Source organism: Pelodiscus sinensis, chromosome 2 (genome assembly GCF_052426305.1).
Source record: "Pelodiscus sinensis isolate ZL-2025 chromosome 2, ASM5242630v1, whole genome shotgun sequence".
Taxonomy (NCBI): Eukaryota; Metazoa; Chordata; order Testudines; family Trionychidae; genus Pelodiscus; species Pelodiscus sinensis.
Window position 1 is genome coordinate 242,050,492 of NC_143053.1, and position 19,165 is coordinate 242,069,656.

General features: G+C 41.2%; 1 protein-coding gene across 1 annotated transcript in view; it reads left to right on the forward strand.

The window, feature by feature from the left end:
• The window catches only part of PTPRN2 (protein tyrosine phosphatase receptor type N2), a 944,343-nt gene that overhangs the window by 614,641 nt on the left and 310,537 nt on the right, over positions 1-19,165 (forward strand). The window lies entirely within an intron of this gene.

Below are 19,165 nucleotides of genomic sequence, written 5' to 3' on the forward strand. Positions count from 1 at the left end.
CTACAAAGTTAATTCGAACTAACAGCCGTTAGTTCGAATTAACTTTCATAGCGTCTATACATGCAAACCTCTAGTTCGAACTTAATTTGAACTAGCGGAGCGCTTAATTCGAACTAGGTAAACCTCATTCTACGAGGACTAATGCCTAGTTCGAATTAAGTAGTTTGGGTTATGTGTGAACCCAGTAGCAGGTTTGAATTAAGGGCTGTGTAGCCACTTAATTTGAACTAGTTGGAGGCTAGCCCTCCCGAGCTTGCCCTGGTGGCCACTCTGGGCCAAACAAGGGAAACTTTTCTGCCCTCCTCCCGGCCCTGGAGCCCTTAAAGGGGCACGGTCTGGCTACAGTGCTTGTGCCAGTTGCAAGCCTGCCAGCACCCAGCCAGCAGATCCTCCACCTGGCACGGCATGAGCTTGCCACCCACTGCTGCTTAGCCCTCCGCCTCTTCCCAGGAGCCTGCCCGGGGCCGCAAGAGGCGGGCGCCCTCCTGGTCTAGTGCGGAGATCGTGGACCTCATCGAGGTTTGGGGGGAGGCCTCCAATGTCCACGACCTCCACACTAAGCACAGGAATGCAACCATCTAGGGCAGGATAGCTGCCAGCCTGGACACCAAAGGCCACATGTGAACCCAGTAGCAGGTTTGCATGAAAACCAAGTTGGTCCTGTGAGACCCCCGACCCTGAGCCCTGAGCTTAGAACATAAGAACATAAGAATGGCCATACTGGGTCAGACCAAAGATCCATCTAGCTCAGTAGCCTGTCTGCCAACAGCGGCTGACACCAGGAACCCCAGAGGGGATGTACCGAAGACTGTGACCAAACGATTTGTGTTGTGCTATCCATCTCCAGCCTTCGACAAACAGAGGCCAGGGACACCGTTCCTACCACCTGGCTAATAGCACTCCATGGACCCAATTTCCATGAAAGTATCTAACTTCTCTTTAAACTCTGTTATAGTTCTAGCCTTCACAGTCTCCTGTAGCAAGGAGTTCCACAGGTTGACTATATGCTGTGTGAAGAAGAACTTTCTGTTATTAGTTTTAAACCCATTCATTTCATTTGGTGTCCTCTAGTCCTTCTATTATGGGAACTAATGAAGAACTTTTCTTTATTCACCCTCTCCACATTCATGATTTTATAGACCTCTATCATATCCCCCCTCCGTCTCCTCTTTTCTAAGCTGAAAAGTCCCAGTCTCTTTATCTTCTCTTCATATGGAACCTGTTCCAAACCCCTAATCATTGTAGTTGCCCTTTTCTGAACCCTTTCCAAGGCCAAAATATCTTTTTTGAGGTGAGGAGACCATATCTGTACACAGTACTGAAGATATGGCGTACCATAGTTTTATACATCCCCTCCTCCTTCTTTCCCTGGCTTCCCCCTTCCAGCTCCCTCCTCCCAGGTTTCCCCGTCCCCTCTCCCACCCTCTCTCTTTCCCTCTCCCACCTCCTTTTCCCAGTCTCCCCAGAGGTTAATTCCCCCCCCCCCCCCCAGTTTTGTTAAATAAAGAGAGTTTCTATTTTTGAACACACTTTTCCTTTATTTTTTACATCAGGAAGGGGGACTAGGGAGGGGTAAGTGGAAGGAGGTGAGGGAGGAATGGGGCACGAGCCCCCAATGGGGAGGACTGGGGTGGTTCTGTAGGCTCCTCGGGGTGGAATCTCTCCTGCAGGGCCTTCTAAATCCTGAAAGCCCTCCGATTTAACCCGCCCCCCCCCCCCCCGAATGGCAGCCTGCGGCAAGTGCAGCCAGGCTGATGGCCGAGTGCTGTGATGTGCCGAGTGCAGGCACTCAGGGCAATCCAAGACAGGACTTCTTTGCTGTTCCTCATCGAGTTAAACAAGCAAGCGGGGAACCCTGAGAACTGTCTGTCCAGGGTGGGGGTAGGGTCCCTTTAAGCACAGCCCTGGGCTAGCCTGAGGCAGCAGCTCCACACTCTAAATCCTAACCTGATGCCCTGCCGGCACTGGTTCCGGCCAGCCTTAACTTCAGTTCAGGGTCCACTCAATGTGGACATGCTATTTTGAATTAGCAAAACACTAATTCGAATTAGTTTTTAGGTCTAGATGCACTAATTCGAATTAGCTTTGTTCGAATTCACTAATTCGAATGAAGTTAATTCGAATTAGTGCTGTAGTGTAGACATACTCTTAAAGATTAGCAAAATATGTAGATGGTATCATGAGCTTTTATGGGCACAACCTACTTCTTCAGTTGACAGGAGTATTGGAAGTCCAGATCCAAGAAGAAATGGCGGGGGAGGGAGGAGAAGGGAAAAAAGTTGGAGGAAGAAAAAAAGAGACAGTGAGTAGATAACTTTCAGAGGGGTAGCTGAGTTAGTCAGTAACAGGAAAAACTTAAAAAACAACAGTCTAGTAGCACCTTAAAGACTAAATAGTTACAAGAGGCTGATAAGACTCATTAGTTTGTACTTGGAAAGGAAGATGAACAACACCAGATTCTACACAGACTTCAAGTTTAGTGCATGTTTTGGTTTTATTTGAAATATAAATAAAATATCTCTGTTCCATTATGGTGATTTAAAGTAAAAACTCTGCTAAACATTTAATCACTTATTAATAAAGAGAATGCTATCTGCTATGAATCTTATCTGAACTGCAGGTGATTACTAATTTGGTGCTAATTTTATGTACAGAAAGGAATTTTATTTCTTTTACAATTCAGTAATTTTGCTAGTGAAAATGTTCATAGGTATGGACAGATGTTTATTTTTTTTGTTTATATTATTCTTGGTATTACAATAATTAACCAAACACTCTTAAAATTGAAGATTAACTATTTGATTCATTATCAGTTTCTGGTGTTTCCTCTTCTTTGATAGTTCATGACTAATGTCCCATTGTGCAAAGACTTAAGCACATAAGTAACTTTACACACATGAGTAAAGGCCTGGGCCCCAAAGCATTACCAATTTTGAGACTACTGAGTACCCACAGCTTTGACTGGTTTATGGCTCTAAGGATCTGATCCTGCAAACAGACCAGTCTTTGGATAGTGTAGGTCACAATAACTCTATTGGTGCTATACTGAGTATCCTGGTCAAGTTGTGCATAACTCTGCTTGTGTAACCAGTCCCCTGAAGTCAGTGGGGCAACTCCTGTTAGTAAAGTTACACCTGTACTTCAATTGTTGGGCCTCTGTACCTGACCCAAAAAACACTGATGCCAGTGGAAAGACTCCCATTGACTTCAGTGTGTTTTGGATCAGGGTTTCAATGTGCAGCTTTTTTTGTCAATCTGAATTTGATATCCACCTGCTATAGTTTGGCAGTCAGTTTAGTCGATTCCTATTTTCAGCATTATTTTCAGTATTTAATAATTCACTTTAACAGTCAGTATATTTTGTGCTGGAGAATTGCTTCATGGAAAGTGAAAATTGCCTAGAATGTGTCTGCTTTAGAGCTAAATGGACAGAATGTGAAGGATAAATGAAAAATATCTGGTAGAAACTTTTCCCACGGTGTATAGATTGTTATAAGAGATATTAATTGATTGATTGATGTTTCCTCAATGCCTTTTAAACTCTGATTTGGATTAATAAAATATGTGAAAGCTAACAGCATTCTGCAGTTTTGGAACATGCTGCATTTTTAGCAGGCAATAAGGAGAAAGAAATAAGCCCAGGTGGAACATGAATCCAAGGTTTAAATATATCCTAGGTTATTAGTAACATATAGAGTGACCAGAAGGAAAAATAACCAAGCTGTTTGGTGCATTAAGATGACAGATAAAACTCTTTGATTAAATTGTCTATATATTTTGTTAGATATGAACTCATAAAATGTCTCTCTCAAATCTGTGCTTTTCCCCATCTAAATCTTATCATTTATGATTATGTTTACATAAAATAATTTTTTGCACAGTCTCACCTACATGAAAAATAATGGAGCTCTATGATTAAGTCTTTTATTTGTTGATTCAGGATCAAATTCAGTTTTGGTCCACTTAAAGCCAGCTATGCAAATTGTGGATACAATTGTTCAAAGGCAAATTGTGGATACAATACATGTTATGGTAACTGTAAATCATTTAGTCAAAATGTTCAGATAAAAAGGTCTCAGAATAAATACCCTGATTTTTAAGTGGGAAATGAACTTTTTTGTCTTTCAAGGAGTCATGTTCATGACACAATTAATAGGTAGATCATTTTCCATTTGAATCATTTTAGAACAGGATGGAATATCTTTGTGGGTGCATCTACACAGCACCCTAAACTTCAAATCATTTCAATCATTTCAATTTTAATTTATTTCAATTGTATTTCGAAATAGCTTATTTCGAAATTTGGCATGTCTGCACAGTGCCAAATTTTGAAATAACCTGCTATTTCGAGACATCCCTTAACTCTCATGGAACAAGAGTTACAGGGATGCCGGAAAAGCGCTCCCATTATTTAAAAAAAAAAAAATTCAAAATAATGGGCGCATTTAAAAGATGTGAGTTAGCTATTTCGGGATACCTCCAGTATCCCAAAATAGCCCTGCTGTCTAGACGTACCCTATGTTACATCTTTTAGGTTGTGATCCTGCTCCTATTGAGATTAATAGGAGTTTTGCCACAATAAAATATGAGTAGACAGCAAGGACCAAATCGAGCCCTGAAGGAACAACCCTGCATTGTGAAGCCCGTGGGGGAGGGTAGAATGCTTACCAGAGCTCCTCACTGGTCTGGGGAAAATATAAACAACCATATCTTTTTAAGGGATGCAGAATACTTTCCCCTCTTAAGCGGACTGTTCCAGTCACACATTCTCTACATCCTTCCAGCAGCATCTTGAAAGAAGCCTTGCTTTCCTCTGAATGCCAGGGTTGTGATTCTTCATGGCCTTATGAGAAATCATACAAAAGTTAGGAGGCATCATTGCCAAGTGTAATAGAGAAGGTATGCTGGGATGTGCTTTTTGGGATCTACACTTTCAACCTGAACCTTTTCTGATGGGCAAAATCTATTCTAGTCCTTTTTCTATCTTCCTGACATGACCACGCCAGAAGGACCCAGCTAGAGTTTCAGACCAAATGTTACTTCAAATGATTTTCTAGACCTCATAAAATAGGAGGAGGAGTCTGTAAAAGGATGAAACAGCCAAGAAAGGAATTCAGGGCTTCCTGCTTGTTACATGACTCAGCAGATTCTTAGAGGGACAGTGTTTTAGTTCTGGCGCTGAAAGGAGCAAGAGGAGAGAATTCTGGTGATTGTAGCTGTTGGTCAGAGGGAAAGGCTGTATTTTGTGCACATGAGTTTTTGTCTTTGTAAAATAATATTGTGCTCTACGGCAAGAGTCTTAACTAGATTTGGATGAGGCACAGGTGCTCTCCTGGACTGTGAAAGAGCCCACCAGCTTACAGATACATTATTTCAGATTTTTCTCAACTAATTTTCTATTGTGGAATGTTAATTGCATGCACAGAATCTGAAATATAGCACTTTCTGATTCCACTCATGTAATGACAGATATTGAATTAAAATAGTTTTTTAAACCAAGCGGAAATATCTCAAAACAAAATATAAGTGAAATGAGCATTCGGCTGTAAACTCAGATGTTCCAGAGTCAATCAGTGATATTTTGACATATTTCAGGGAAATCTCCATTTCAGGTATTTTGATAAGTTTCAGAATTATGCTGAAATTACATAAAATAGTGTTACTACAATAAAACATAAATATGAATATTTAAAAAATCATCATGGGGAAGAAATGATGAAATAGGGGGTCATGGGTATATGGGAGAAGATTGTCTGTAATGAAATAAACTCTTCTTGGGATGTGCATCACATTAGCAAATTACTACCTTCCCTTTGAAAACACACACTCTCAAATGTAGATTATACTGGTTGTAATTTCAGCACATTGCCAGATAGAGTGGAAGGAGTAATTGAGGGAACCATCAGAGGAGATGGCAGAAATTATGTCAACACCTATCACTGAGCTGGCATTTTTAGGGTAATTGAGTCTGGTTGGACTCTCACCTACTTCTAGAATATCAGCTAGCAATTACAGCTAACACAGCACTTCATTTTTCATCCTCAAATGAGTAGGAGATTCTGTCAGAGGTGGGGATTGCAACTGTCATTGATAACTTTGTTACCTCCAAATTAGACTACTGCCATGTGCTGTCTATGGACCTACATAAGTGGTGGGCAACCTGTAGCCCATGCAGCTTGGCCAACAGCCACTTTGAGCCCTGGGGCAAGATGTGTGGGGTTCCAGTTCTGGTTCTCATGAAGAAGGGGTGAGGCCTCAGGCAGAAGGGGTGGGGCCTCAGGCAGATAACCCTTAGCGCCACCTGGACCACCGCATGGTCCCTTCAGCCCCTAGTCCTCAGAGCTGCACAGAGCAGCAGGGTGGTGTTGTGGCAATTCAAAGGGACTGGGGGCTCTAACTGGCACTTCTGCCCTTTGAATTGCTGGGCCTTGGGGCAATTGACCACTTCCCCCCCCCCCCCCCCCGCCCCTCCATCAGTGGGCCTGGCCTCATGTGGTCCATTGGGGCTCTATCCATGATCTGCAAGACATTTTTTTTTACCATTGCCCACACATAAGGTTGCCATTTCACTTTTTTCCTACCAGTATTACGAAAGTAGCAAGTGCATAAAGCAAGGGCACATGAAGTGAGGTACATATTGATTACACACAACATTGACTGTGTCAGTTGTGTTATCCCTCTATAAACAATCAAAGCACTGTTATGATTCAAACAGCACCCCTGCTAATTCTAGGTATGCAAGCTCAGTTAGCAAAACTATCCTGTCTTGGGACACCATCTTTGTCATGTTAATCTTGCAGCCCACTGAGATGAGGGAGGGCCACTCATGTGGCCCGCTCACTATTCTATGCTGCCTGTCACTGACCTACATTGTAAATCTATCCAGAGATTGGAGATATTCCACAGTTTGACAACTTGTTTATAATGAAGAACTTTTTGCCAGAGAATGTGATGCCAACATTTTTCAATCTACCCTAAGTACTAAATAGAATAGAAAATGTGGTTTTTTACCTTTAAAGCATTAATGGGCCTTGGACCCATAAATATTGCCATTGTTCCATAGAAGTGGTATCACACCGGCATAAGAAAAATGAGGCAGCTAGCAGAGCATCCTCAGCTTTGGAACTTGCTCTTCTTGCTTATCTTAAAAGTATTAGTTTTTTGACCGGCAGGTACCTTTGTTTTTCCTATTTGTGAATGAACAGGGAGATTCGAACAGGCCGAGGGGTGTCTTAAGTATGATATTTGCTCCTGTGTAATTTCCTATTGCAGTTGATATCTAGATTAACAATTAATGTAGACTGCATTGTGACCACATACTTAGAAATTGTGAAGGAATGCCTAAAGCAAGAGATTGCATTAAATATTAACAGATACAGTGTCTAAATACTTCAAAACCTTTTTTCTCTCTCCACCTATCGGCAATGACTTTATCTACAAGACTAAATAATACCAGTTTCTAAGTCACTGTTACACTTTAAAATATCTCTCGTTAATTTTGAAGAGAATAGTATTGATGTACTTAATTTTATGAACTGATACTCATATTGAGTACTATCTTACTATGCAAGTAGTGGGGGAATATATAAAATAGTACTAATGAGTAATGGTATCTGAATCGCCTGGTGAATTAATTCTTCAAGAACTCTAAGGAATATCATTAAACATAAGGTAAATTTCCCCACCGAGTTTAGTTGTGTTATATGGTTCATTTGGTAAGTTCTTGTGGGGTTTTTTCAAATGCATTGTTGTTAATATTTACAGACTATGTTAAATGCCATATATTAGCTATTTATAAAATCCTGCTGTGTAGACACACACATAAATGATCTGAAAAAAGAATAAACAGTGAGGGTGCATCCACACAGCACCCTAAACTCGAAATAAGATATGCAATTTGTGCTATGCAAATTAAGCATCTTATTTTGATTCTATTTCAAAATAGCTTATTTAGAAATTTGGTGCATCTACACAGCACCAAATTTCAAAATAACATGCTATTTTGAAACATCCCTTAACCCTCGTGGAACGAGGGTTACAAGGATGCAGAAATAGTGCACCAGTTATTTCGAAAAATATTTTGAAATAATGGGCAGCATGTTAACACGCGGAATACCTATTTCAGGATAACTCCAGTATCCCAAAATAGCCGTGCAGTGTAAATATACCCATAGGTGGCAAAGTTTGCAGATTATACAAGATTGCTCAAGGTAGTTAAGTTACAAAAGGATCTCAGAAAAATGTGGTGAGTAGGCAAGAAAATATTGAAATTAATTAAATTTAATGTTGATAAGTGCAAAGTAATGAACATACAAAATGATGGAGCTATATTAGCTGTTACCATTCAAGAAAAAGATCTTGGAGTCATTGTGGATAGTTTTCTGAAAATAGTTTCTCAATTTACAGCAGCATTCAGAAAATCAACAGAATATTAGAAACTATTAGAAAGGACTGGATAGATAAGACAGAAAAGATCATAAAGACACTATTTAAAACTGTGGTAGGCCCACACCTTGATTACTGTGTGCCCATCTGGCTGTTCCATCTCAGCAAAAATATAAAGTAACTCCTTACTTTGTAATTATAAGTTAAATGTAATTACATTGTGATCACTATTACTAAGCAGTTCAGCTTTATGCACCTCTTGGACCAGATCTTGTGTGTAACTTAGAATTATATCAAGAATTGCCTCCACCTTGTGGATTCCCATACTCGCTTCTCCAAGAAACAGTCATAAATGGTGTCTAGAAATGTAATGTATGCCTTCCATCCAGGCATGACATATATCAATACAATATGGGAAAGGTTGAATTCCCCCATTACTACTGAGATTTCTCTTTTTATAGCCTCTTTAATCTCTCTGAACATTTTCTAATCATCAACACCATCGTTGTCAGGTGCTATACTCTTAGTATTCAAGCATGTAATTTCTATCTGTAGAGATTCCATGGCGTTGTTTGATTCATTTAAGATTTTTACTGTATTTGACTCTCTGCTTTCTTTCACATATAGTGCTACTCATATACCAGCATGATTTGTTTTGTCATTCCTGAATTTTTTATACTCTGGTATTACTGTATCCCATTATCATCATTCTACCAAGTTTCTGTGGTGCCTATTATATTAATGTCGTCATTTAATACCAGGCAATAATGTTCACCCAGCTTAGTATTTGGACTTTTTTGTATTTGTACACAGACATTATAAAATGTTTCAGTGTTTAGTTGTGTGTCTTCTTGTGCTATAGTTGATTGGGACTCATTAATTTGACTGTTTCTCCTCAGCTCCTACCTGTACTTTATCAAATTCTATCTACTCCTTTTTACTAGGCTATCCCTACACTAGAGAATCCCCACTGACAGATTCTCACCTAAGGAACGTCTTTGTGTGAATCACATACTTCTCTACATCTGTAGACTCTCCTCCAACCCCACACTGCTGTTTAAAGCTGCTGCAGCTGTTCTATAGGAAGGGTGCCAGTGAAAGGGCTGAGGGCCAGATCCAGCAGCGTGGCAGACCAGATTCAACCTGCTGCCTATCTCCTGCCCACCCCTGGGCTAGATGGACCACTAGTCTGTTATGGCCATTTTTATGTTGTTAAGGTTTTTTGCATATGCTTCCACTCTTATGACTACTTAGTCACCTGTTTAATTTCAATCACATAATTAGAAGTCCTGGCATCCATCATACTACTCACGTACTTAAAGTTAAGTGCATGCCCAGGTGATAGTAAGTCTTTTACTTGTCAAGAAGATTCTGGCTGTGAAAGGGTAAAGTTCTAAAGTTTATTCCCGGCATTTGATGTGCACATTACATAGAAAGAAGTATTTTGACATGTGAGTGACGGGTTGCAGCTTCAGCTTTGAAATTTGGTGTCTGTGGTAATTTCCTTTCTTACATTCTGATTATGGCATCCCTCCTGTCCTTCTTTACACATTTTATATAAGGGAAAAAGAAGATTATAACTTTAATAATAATTATATATATGAGAAATAATGAGCTTGATATTCAGAGGCAACTATCAGTTCATTCTGATGTGTATTTTCCTCCCGAAGCATTGTAAGATGAACACAGTCAAGTGTCATGTTGGTTTATGAATTTCTTTACAGTAATACTCTGATTTAAAGTAGCAGAAGTGCCAAGTGATGTGGCAGTTGCTATGGTAACTACAGTTATTCAGTACTGTGTACAATGAAAGCAGTAAGATCTGCCTTGGGCTGTAGGAACTTATGCATCCTCTTACTGTATTTTTTTAACATTTTCAGCTTTTTTAAGTAACATATGTTAGTTTCAAGGTTATGTCTTATCTTTGGGCCATATAAAGCCATTGATTTTTTTAAGCAGGACTTCCATCTGAAATCCACCAAAGAGCTCTAGAGAAAAATGAGATAGATACGAGAAATGAGTCCACTGGCTACATAAGCAAGTGTACCATTGAAATCAGTGCAGTTCTTCAAAATCATTGGCATATTCTAGTCTTTGATTTGATAGCCTGCATTATTCACATGCATAATGGGGAGAGGGAGAATTTTTAATTAGAAGCATAAGATTGTCCATACCAGATTAAGTTATTAATCCATGAAGTGTGGCATCTATCCTCTAGCAGTGACCTGTTCCTGGAGAATCAAACAAAAGTGAACCCCTCCTCCCGAAAAGGCACCTAGTCAACTGATCAAAGCTATGCATGAAGACAAAACTCCTGATATCTTCAGTGATCACCTTATGCCTTGAAGCTTGAGATTTCATCACCCCTAATATAATGCCTGGTGCTAGCGTGCCCTCAACTCCCAGTGAATGAAAAGGAGGTTAAGGCTCTTTTCACCTGGTAGAATTTTAGACCCTGATCTTGAATAACTGGAAATATTGGTTTTGATTATAAAATTATTCACCCTCACTTTTTAAAATCTAGCTGTGTTTTCGCTCACCTTTGATAGCGTATATTATATAGAAAGGTTCACTGAAGAGCTAAGCAATTGAGTCTTCTGAAAAAAAGAACAGTTCTGTCCTTTTCCTAAGGAAAAAAATCATTGGAATTTTATGGCTGTTATAAGAGACATTTACGGTCTATGCTTCAAATTTTAAACACTGTGGGTGTTACATTGGTGGAAGTCCCATTGATGCAAGTGGATCCGCTTCAGGCTTTCACCACTGTAATTATAAGAATGTAGCTCCTATATTCCTTAGTACAGGTTGAATCTCCCTTGTCTGGCACCCTTGGGACCTGAGTGGTCCTGAACAAAGGGATGTGCCAGACAAGGGGAGGTCAGGTATCTGGGTTCTCCTGGGTCTTCCCTCCTGGCAACTTCCATGAGACAACCTGGAGACCTGACATCTTGTGGCTCACCTGACTGGATCTGCTACCTCCTGCCTGCTTGCAGGGCTCTGATCCCTGCCCCAGCCCCGGGAAGCTGCTCTTGGGGTTCCCCAGCCCAACGTGTGGTGGGGCAGCTGCCCCCAGGGTTCCCTAGCCCTGCTCATGGCAGCTCCCCAGGTTCTCTGGCCCTGTGCATGGTGATGGCATCTGCTCCCAGGGCTCTCTCCCCCCAGGTCACTGCCCCTGCAGGCTGCCACCCCATCAGACTGGTTCCACTCCTTGCTGCCCTCAACCTCTGTAGCTGGGGCTCTCTGGTCTAGCAACATCTGTAGTCCTGCCAGAGAAGAAAGGTTGAACCTGTACTAAAAGTTCAAATCTTAGCAGTCCTTTTTTAAAAACTTTCTTCGGTTATTTTGCATAAGAACTTAAAAGCCAACGACCTGTCTGCTTATCATAAAGATAAAGATTGGTGTGCCCATGGACAGCATTTCCTTTACCATGTTTTGCACCGAGGAACTGCAAGATTTCAGTGCTGTTGTGGGTGTCCCATTGTCATTCATTTTAGCATCCTTGGGAATGAAAGGTTTTATTTGTTGTAGATATAAGACGATGTGTTAGTTGGAATATTTTCAATTACATTCTAAATTTAGACGTGAAACTTTCTATTTTATTCCAAATTTAGGACCTCTGTTTTTGTGGGTTGTTTTGTCTGTTTGTTGTTTTTGTTTTTATTATCAGCTCATCTTTTCACTGATAAAAGTGTTTGAAGTTTTGGCAACACAGATGTTTGATGTTTCTTGACCTAGATTAGAGTTTATCCTGCTTTTTTGGCAGAAAGGGGAAGTTAATGTACAATCTCAGACTTCACTTTCTGATTAAAAAGCTTCTGTAAAAAAACCTCTGCAATTTTACAGGACTGTCACCTTGTACAATATCATAAAGTGCATTTTCTTCTGTACATAGGTGTGAATGTTAGGATCACTGGATATCATGCATAGGTATTAAGAATGTAATTAATCCAGAAAGGCTATATATTGTCCTTGATCTGCAGCAAAATTCCCATTATTCATAGAATCATAGAACACTAGAACTGGAAGGGACCTCGAGAAGTCTTCAAGTCCAGTCCCCTGCCATCACAGCAAGACCAAGCAATGTTAGATCATCCCTGACAGGTGTCTGTCTAACCTGCTCTTAAATATCTCCAGTGATGGAGATTCCACAACCCTCTTAGGCAATTTATTCCAGTGTTTAACCACCCTATTAGGCAGGAAGTTTTTCCTGATGTCCAACCTAAAACTCCCTTGCTGCTGTTTAAGCCCATTGCTTCTTGTCCTATCCTCAGAAGCCGAGGAGAACAATTTTTCTCCCTCCTTCTTAATACACCCTTTTAGATATTTGAAAACCACTATCATGTCACCCCTCAGTCTTCTCTTTTCTAAACTAAACAAGCCCCGTTCTTTCCGTCTTCACTCCCAGATCATGTTTTCTAGACCTTTAATCATTCTTGTTGCTCTTCCCTGGACCTTCTCCAATTTCTCCACATCCTTCTTGAAATGCGGTGCCCAGAATTGCACACAATACTCCAACTGAGGCCTAACCAGTGCAAAGTAGAGTGGAAGAATAACTTCTTCTGTCGTCCTCACAACATTCCTATTATTATTGTCAATATAGGATTGCATGTACTGATCAAGGGCAGTATGATGTAGGCAAGGGGTGGCTAGTGGGCCAAGTCTCTGGATCCAGCCCACTGCTGCCTCGCCAGCACACTAACTACAGAGCAGCTGCAGCCGCTTTAAACAGTAGGTTGCTAATTGCTCTGCAAGCTGGGCAAGGAGAAGAAAGCTTCGCACAGTGTCCCTGCCTCCTAGCAAAATCCCCAAACTGCCATTGGTCAGTTTCCAGCAAATAGGAGCTGAAAAATTTTGCTGATGGCAGGAGCAGAGAATGGAGCCTCCTCATGCCTTCCCTCCCTCTCTGCCTGAGCTGGAGCCATGTGGGCAGCTCACAAGCAGGGAATCTGCAGAGCTGCTGGCTGGGAGCTGCCTAAATAAGCATCTCCCAGACAGAGCCTGACTTTGGCACCCCACTCCCTCTCTACCCTTAATTACCTGCCCCAGGCCACCAACCAAACCCGCTATATCCCCTCTCCCTACTCCTCCAGGTCACAGCTCCCTCCCAGGCCCTGCATCCCCTTCTACAACCCTCCTGCAGGCCAGAATCCTCTCCTACACACATACCTCTCTCTGACCCTGCACCCTGTTCCCCTGCCCCACGTCACCACCCAAATATCCTCTTGGCCCCCTTCTCCCAGGTCATAACTCCCTCGGGGTACATCTACACTAGCCCCCTAGATCAATCTAGGGAGGCTAATGAGGGTGACTGGAATTGCAAATCAAGCCCAGGATTTAAATATCCCGTGCTTGATTTGCATGTTCCCGGCCGGTCGCCATTTTAGAAATTGACTAGCCCGAAGTAACTGCCCGCGTCTACACACGGCAGTGAAACGGGATCCCAATTTAAAGCCCTAACTCGAATTAGCTGGTGTTCCTCCTGCAATGAGGTTTACCAGCCAATTCAAATTAGGGGCTTTAAATCGGAATCCCTTTTAACTGCCGCATGTAGACGCGGGCAGTTACTTCAGGCTAGTCAATTTCTAAAATGGCGACAGGCTGGGAACATGCAAATGTACAGACCGGTCAGTTTAACCTCTGTCCCAGGGAAGATAATGGAGCAGGTAATTAAGGAAATCATATGCAAACACTTGGAAGGTAATAAAGTGATAGGGAATAGCCAGCATGGGTTTGTGAAGAACAAGTCATGCCAAACTAATCCGATAGCTTTCTTTGATAGGATAACGAGCCTTGTGGATAAGGGAGAAGCGGTGGATGTCATATACCTAGACTTTAGTAAGGCATTTGATACGGTCTCGCATGATATTCTTATTGATAAACTAGGCAACTATAACTTAGATAGGGCCACGATAAGGTGGGTGCATAATTGGCCGGATAACCGTAGTCAGAGAGTTGTTGTTAACGGTGCTATATCCTGCTGGAAAGGGATAACAAGTGGAGTTCTGCAAGGGTCTGTTTTGGGACCCGTACTATTCAATATCTTCATCAATGATGTAGATATTGGGATAGAGAGTACGCTTATTAAGTTTGCAGATGATACCAAACTGGGTGGGGTTGCAACTTCTTTGGAGGATAGGGACATAATTCAAAATGACCTTAGCAAGTTAGAGAAATGGTCAGAGGTAAACAGGATGAAGTTTAATAAAGAGAAATGCAAAGTGCTCCACTTAGGAAGGAACAATCAGTTCCATACATACAAGATGGGAAGCGACTGTCTAGGAAGGAGCATGGCGGAAAGGGATCTAGGGGTCATAGTGGACTACAAGTTGAATATGAGTCAACAGTGTGATGCTGTTGCAAAAAAAGCAAATATGATTCTAGGTTGTATAAACAGGTGTGTTGTAAGCAAAACTCGTGAAGTCATTCTGCCGCTCTACTCTGCACTAGTTAGGCCTCAGCTGGAGTACTGTGTCCAGTTCTGGGTGCCACATTTCAAGAAAGATGTGGAGAAATTGGAAAGGGTACAGAGAAGAGCGACAAGAATGATTAAAGGTCTAGAGAACATGACCTATGAAGCCAGGCTTCATGAACTGGGCTTGTTTAGTTTGGAAAAAAGAAAATTAAGGGGGGACATGATAGCGGTTTTCAAATATCTAAAAGGGTGTCACAAGGAGGAAGGAGAAAATTTGTTCCTCTTGGTTTCTGAGTATCAGAGGGGTAGCTGTGTTAGTCTGAATCTGCAAAAGCGACGAGGAGTCCTGTGGCACCTTATAGACTAACTGAAGTGTAGGAGCATAAGCTTTCGTGGGCAAAGACCCACTTCGTCAGATGCATGTCACATGCATCTGACGAAGTGGATCTTTGCCCACGAAAGCTTATGCTCCTACACTTCAGTTAGTCTATAAGGTGCCACAGGACTCCTCGTCGCTTTTGGTTTCTGAGGACAGGACAAGGAGTAATGGGCTTAAAGTGCAGCAAGGGAGGTTTAGATTGGACATTAGGAAAAAATTCCTAACTGTCAGGATGGTCAAATATTGGAATAAATTGCCAAGGGAGGTGGTGGAATCTCCCTCTCTGGAGATATTTAAGAACAGGTTAGATAGACATCTGTCAGGGATGGTGTAGACGGAGCTTGGTCCTGCCTTGAGGGTGGGGGGCTGGACTCGATGACGTCTCGAGGTCCCTTCCAGTCCTATGATTCTATGATTCTATGAAATCAAGCGCAGGATATTTAAATCCCGGGCTTGATTTGCAATTCTGGTTGCCTTCATTAACCTCCCTAGATCAATCTAAGGGGCTAGTGTAGACGTACCCTCACGAACCCTGCACCACTCCTACATCCCATCCCCCAGGCCAGAATCCTCTCCTGCATCAATAACTCCTTCTGGACCCTGCACCCCAAGCTCCTGCCCCAGATTATAACCCCCTCCATCACTCAAATTCCCTCTCAGATCCCACACTCCCTCCTGCACCCCAGTCCTCTGTCCTAAGCTCCCTTCTATACCCCACCTGATGTCCCAGATCCCACACCCCCTCCACAGAAGTGTGTCTGTTGATCACTTACCAAAATCTTGGAGTGGCCCCCCATTACAAATTATTGCTCATCCTGACATAGGCTGTAGCAGTAGGATGCAGTTGCATACATGAAAACCACTCTTGGGAAAGCATGATAGTTTTACAAACAAGTGAATCTGAGACTTAAAAACAAGTGGATATTATTCCAAAATGTGCTTGATCTGTCTGTTGATGGGAGCTGAGGGCAGCATGTGCTTGAGAGAGCATCAGGAACTGTGACAAGAACACAGTGAAAGATTTCTTACCTTTGCAAAGCGGCATAAATTCAGCATGCATGAAGATTCTTGACACTGACTGTGATGCAGTTTTGTTACTTTTGTTGAGGCACATCTCTTTGTGAGCGGTGTAGCTACCTTGCCCTTTACCTCCTCAGCCCTAAAAAGGTACAGTAATGAATTTATTTTATAAATGTCAATGGTGTTTCTATGCTGTTGCTTTCAATTGATTGTTAAACTGCTAATTTACAGATCTTCGCTAAGTGAATGCAAACAAATTCTGGTCCTCAAAGCTTTGCTAATATACAATGTTCAAATTTTAATTTCCAGTCCATCTTAGATTATGGTGATGAAAAACAATATTTAATCCCTCGTTAACACATGAATAAGCAGAAACTGTCATTTTCCACCGAACAATAACGGGATTATCTCAAGAACTGTCAGTTTATGTGAAAACATTATGTTGCCCAAATTTTCATAAAAATTAGCAGTGGATAATATTCAAGATCAGAGCAATAGAAAGAGGAAAAGCTGCATTCATGGTAATAAATATTCATATTTGTCTGCTCAGGAGATGAAAATCTAATCAAGGGGCTATTGATGTGCTGGCTCTTTTTTAACCAAGATGTTTCATCTAAATTGGGTTTGATATGGAAATTAGTCTCACTCCAAGTCCTCCAGGCCATGAGCATGCTGGGATAACACTGGAGGTGTCCAGTGAATCAGATGTTGCTGCTGGCATCTGCTGCTGCAGACAACACATAAAATAAAATAAATAAAATACAAATAATGTCTCAATGGTCAACCTCCCAGTACCTTAGGGTGATTTCTTTTACACACTTTAATTTTATCCCAGTTAAATCCTCAATACTGCAGGGTTAAAAATGTCTGTGTTTTTTGCTCTTGTTGACAATTACCATAAATCAGAAACTCTGCATGAAGCTTAATAAAATATGTATGATTTAAAAATGGGAAGATGCCTGCAATATGTTGCTTTAACAGTGTGTGTATGTATATGTGTGTATGTGTACAAACTGAAGTAGTACTGCTTTTTGCTTGGTTTATGTAGCCCTTGCATTGCACTGAATTAAACAGCAAACCCATTAGAAGCCACAATATGGGTGGGGGGAAGGTTAACAATAACAATATTATATTTGGAAAAATGCATCTTAGATTATCCAAAAAGTGAGGCAGATTTGTTTAAATATTCATTAAAATGTTAATTAAAAGTGATTTCTTAATAGTATATTATGTGTCTAGATGGTTGGCAAAGTTGTACCTCTCTGGTATCACTGCTGTCATTCAGTGCTATCTTATTTGCATGAAACATTGTTACAAATATCTATTTCTCGGATCTCCTCTCTATAGAATTCACATCATTTCCTAAAATACACTTCTCCATTATTGCCTACAATGAAGTATGTTTGCACTATAATTTAAAAAAGGAAAGCACAGCCAACATTTGAATCAATGAGACATACACACCTATGCTGAGAAACGATGTCATTGTATGTCTGTAATGCATGTTCTTCCTTGCACTTCCTGGTTATTTTACCATCCCTTTTTTTAATCAAGTCTGACATTAAGTCCTCAATTCTGCAATTAACTGCATGCAGGCCTATCCTGGCCTGAAGATTGTTTGAGGCAGGGAGCTGTTTTTGCTGAACTGTCTAGCATATTTGCAGGTGCTATTCGATTCTAAATACTAGTTTCTAAGTATTATCGTCGTCCACATGAGTAATGAAGTGATTTCAATCTTTCTAGGACCCGAAAGAATCTAGATTGATTTATTTGATTCCCTAAGAAATTATCCCCGAAAATGACATACATTTAGAATGGATTCAGGTTTTTATCATGAGCATTCAACTAAAGTGCCATAGCAGGGAGGGGAAAAGAGATAATACCAATTAAAAGAGAGTACTCCCAAAGAAAATAACATGTTTCTAGTTGAGCTAGGGAAATGGGTACAAATGCTAATAACAATTTGAATAACTGCCTGTTGGAACATCTTTCTCCCATTAGGCTAAATCTACCTCAGATATCAATATGGTGATGTCCTTAGTACATTTTCTGTATTCTAGTTAATAAGCGAATAAATCAGTGGTGAGAAGGTATAAGCAGCCTGCAAAGTGTGGTGCATACATATTGGCAGAGCTGCCATCTTTTATTATACAATCTGTGCTAGTTCCTTTGTCCAAAATGTTTTTCAAAGACTTTTTTCTTTCCAGTGAATTCCCTTGCCAACTGTGCAGCAGGAAGAGGGGGGAGGAAGAAAGCATGTAGTATGAAAAGCAGATGGATCAGCAGCAACAGCATACAGGTGTCTGGCATACAGGTGTTTCCACTTTCTGTTTGCCAGGTAGTCAGCAGTAGCCAGATATTTTCTGGGGATTCCCTGGAATTATTGCTGACTGAAAATGCTATTCATTCTTTGCCTTCCTACCAACTAGTGCTAGCTATATCTGTTTCCACTAGCATTACTGCACCTGTTAAGAATAATCCATTTAAACTACAGGAATGTTTGGACAAAAATTGCCATTTGTTTTCACTCAACCTCTCCCAAGACGTTCATAGATTCTGTTTATTTTATTCTTCTCTGCAAGAGGAGAATGGTAGATTGTGGGGGGTGGTATCACCTGCTGCAAGTTCTTCAATTTTTGTTGCCTTTACAGACTCCCATTAGCTAGAGATGGAGAAGTTCTAAATCAGTCTCTCTGGTTACCTAAAACCCAAACTTATGCACCTAAATCCCAGTTTTAGGTGCTACTGCAATCCACAAAATGCCCAGCTAACTTTGTAGGTGCTTAAACTCACACAGTGCTGAGACTTTCTCTGTAAAAGTTTCCTGGATTAGCTATTTTTGCCTCTGGATATGTGCATTGCTGCTTCACTCTAAATGTCCAAGTGCCTATCTCCTGTCTGAGCCCCAGAGCAATCTGCAAATGAAGGGAAGACTGGGGGAGAGAGCCTTCCCCACTTGGGGAAGCATG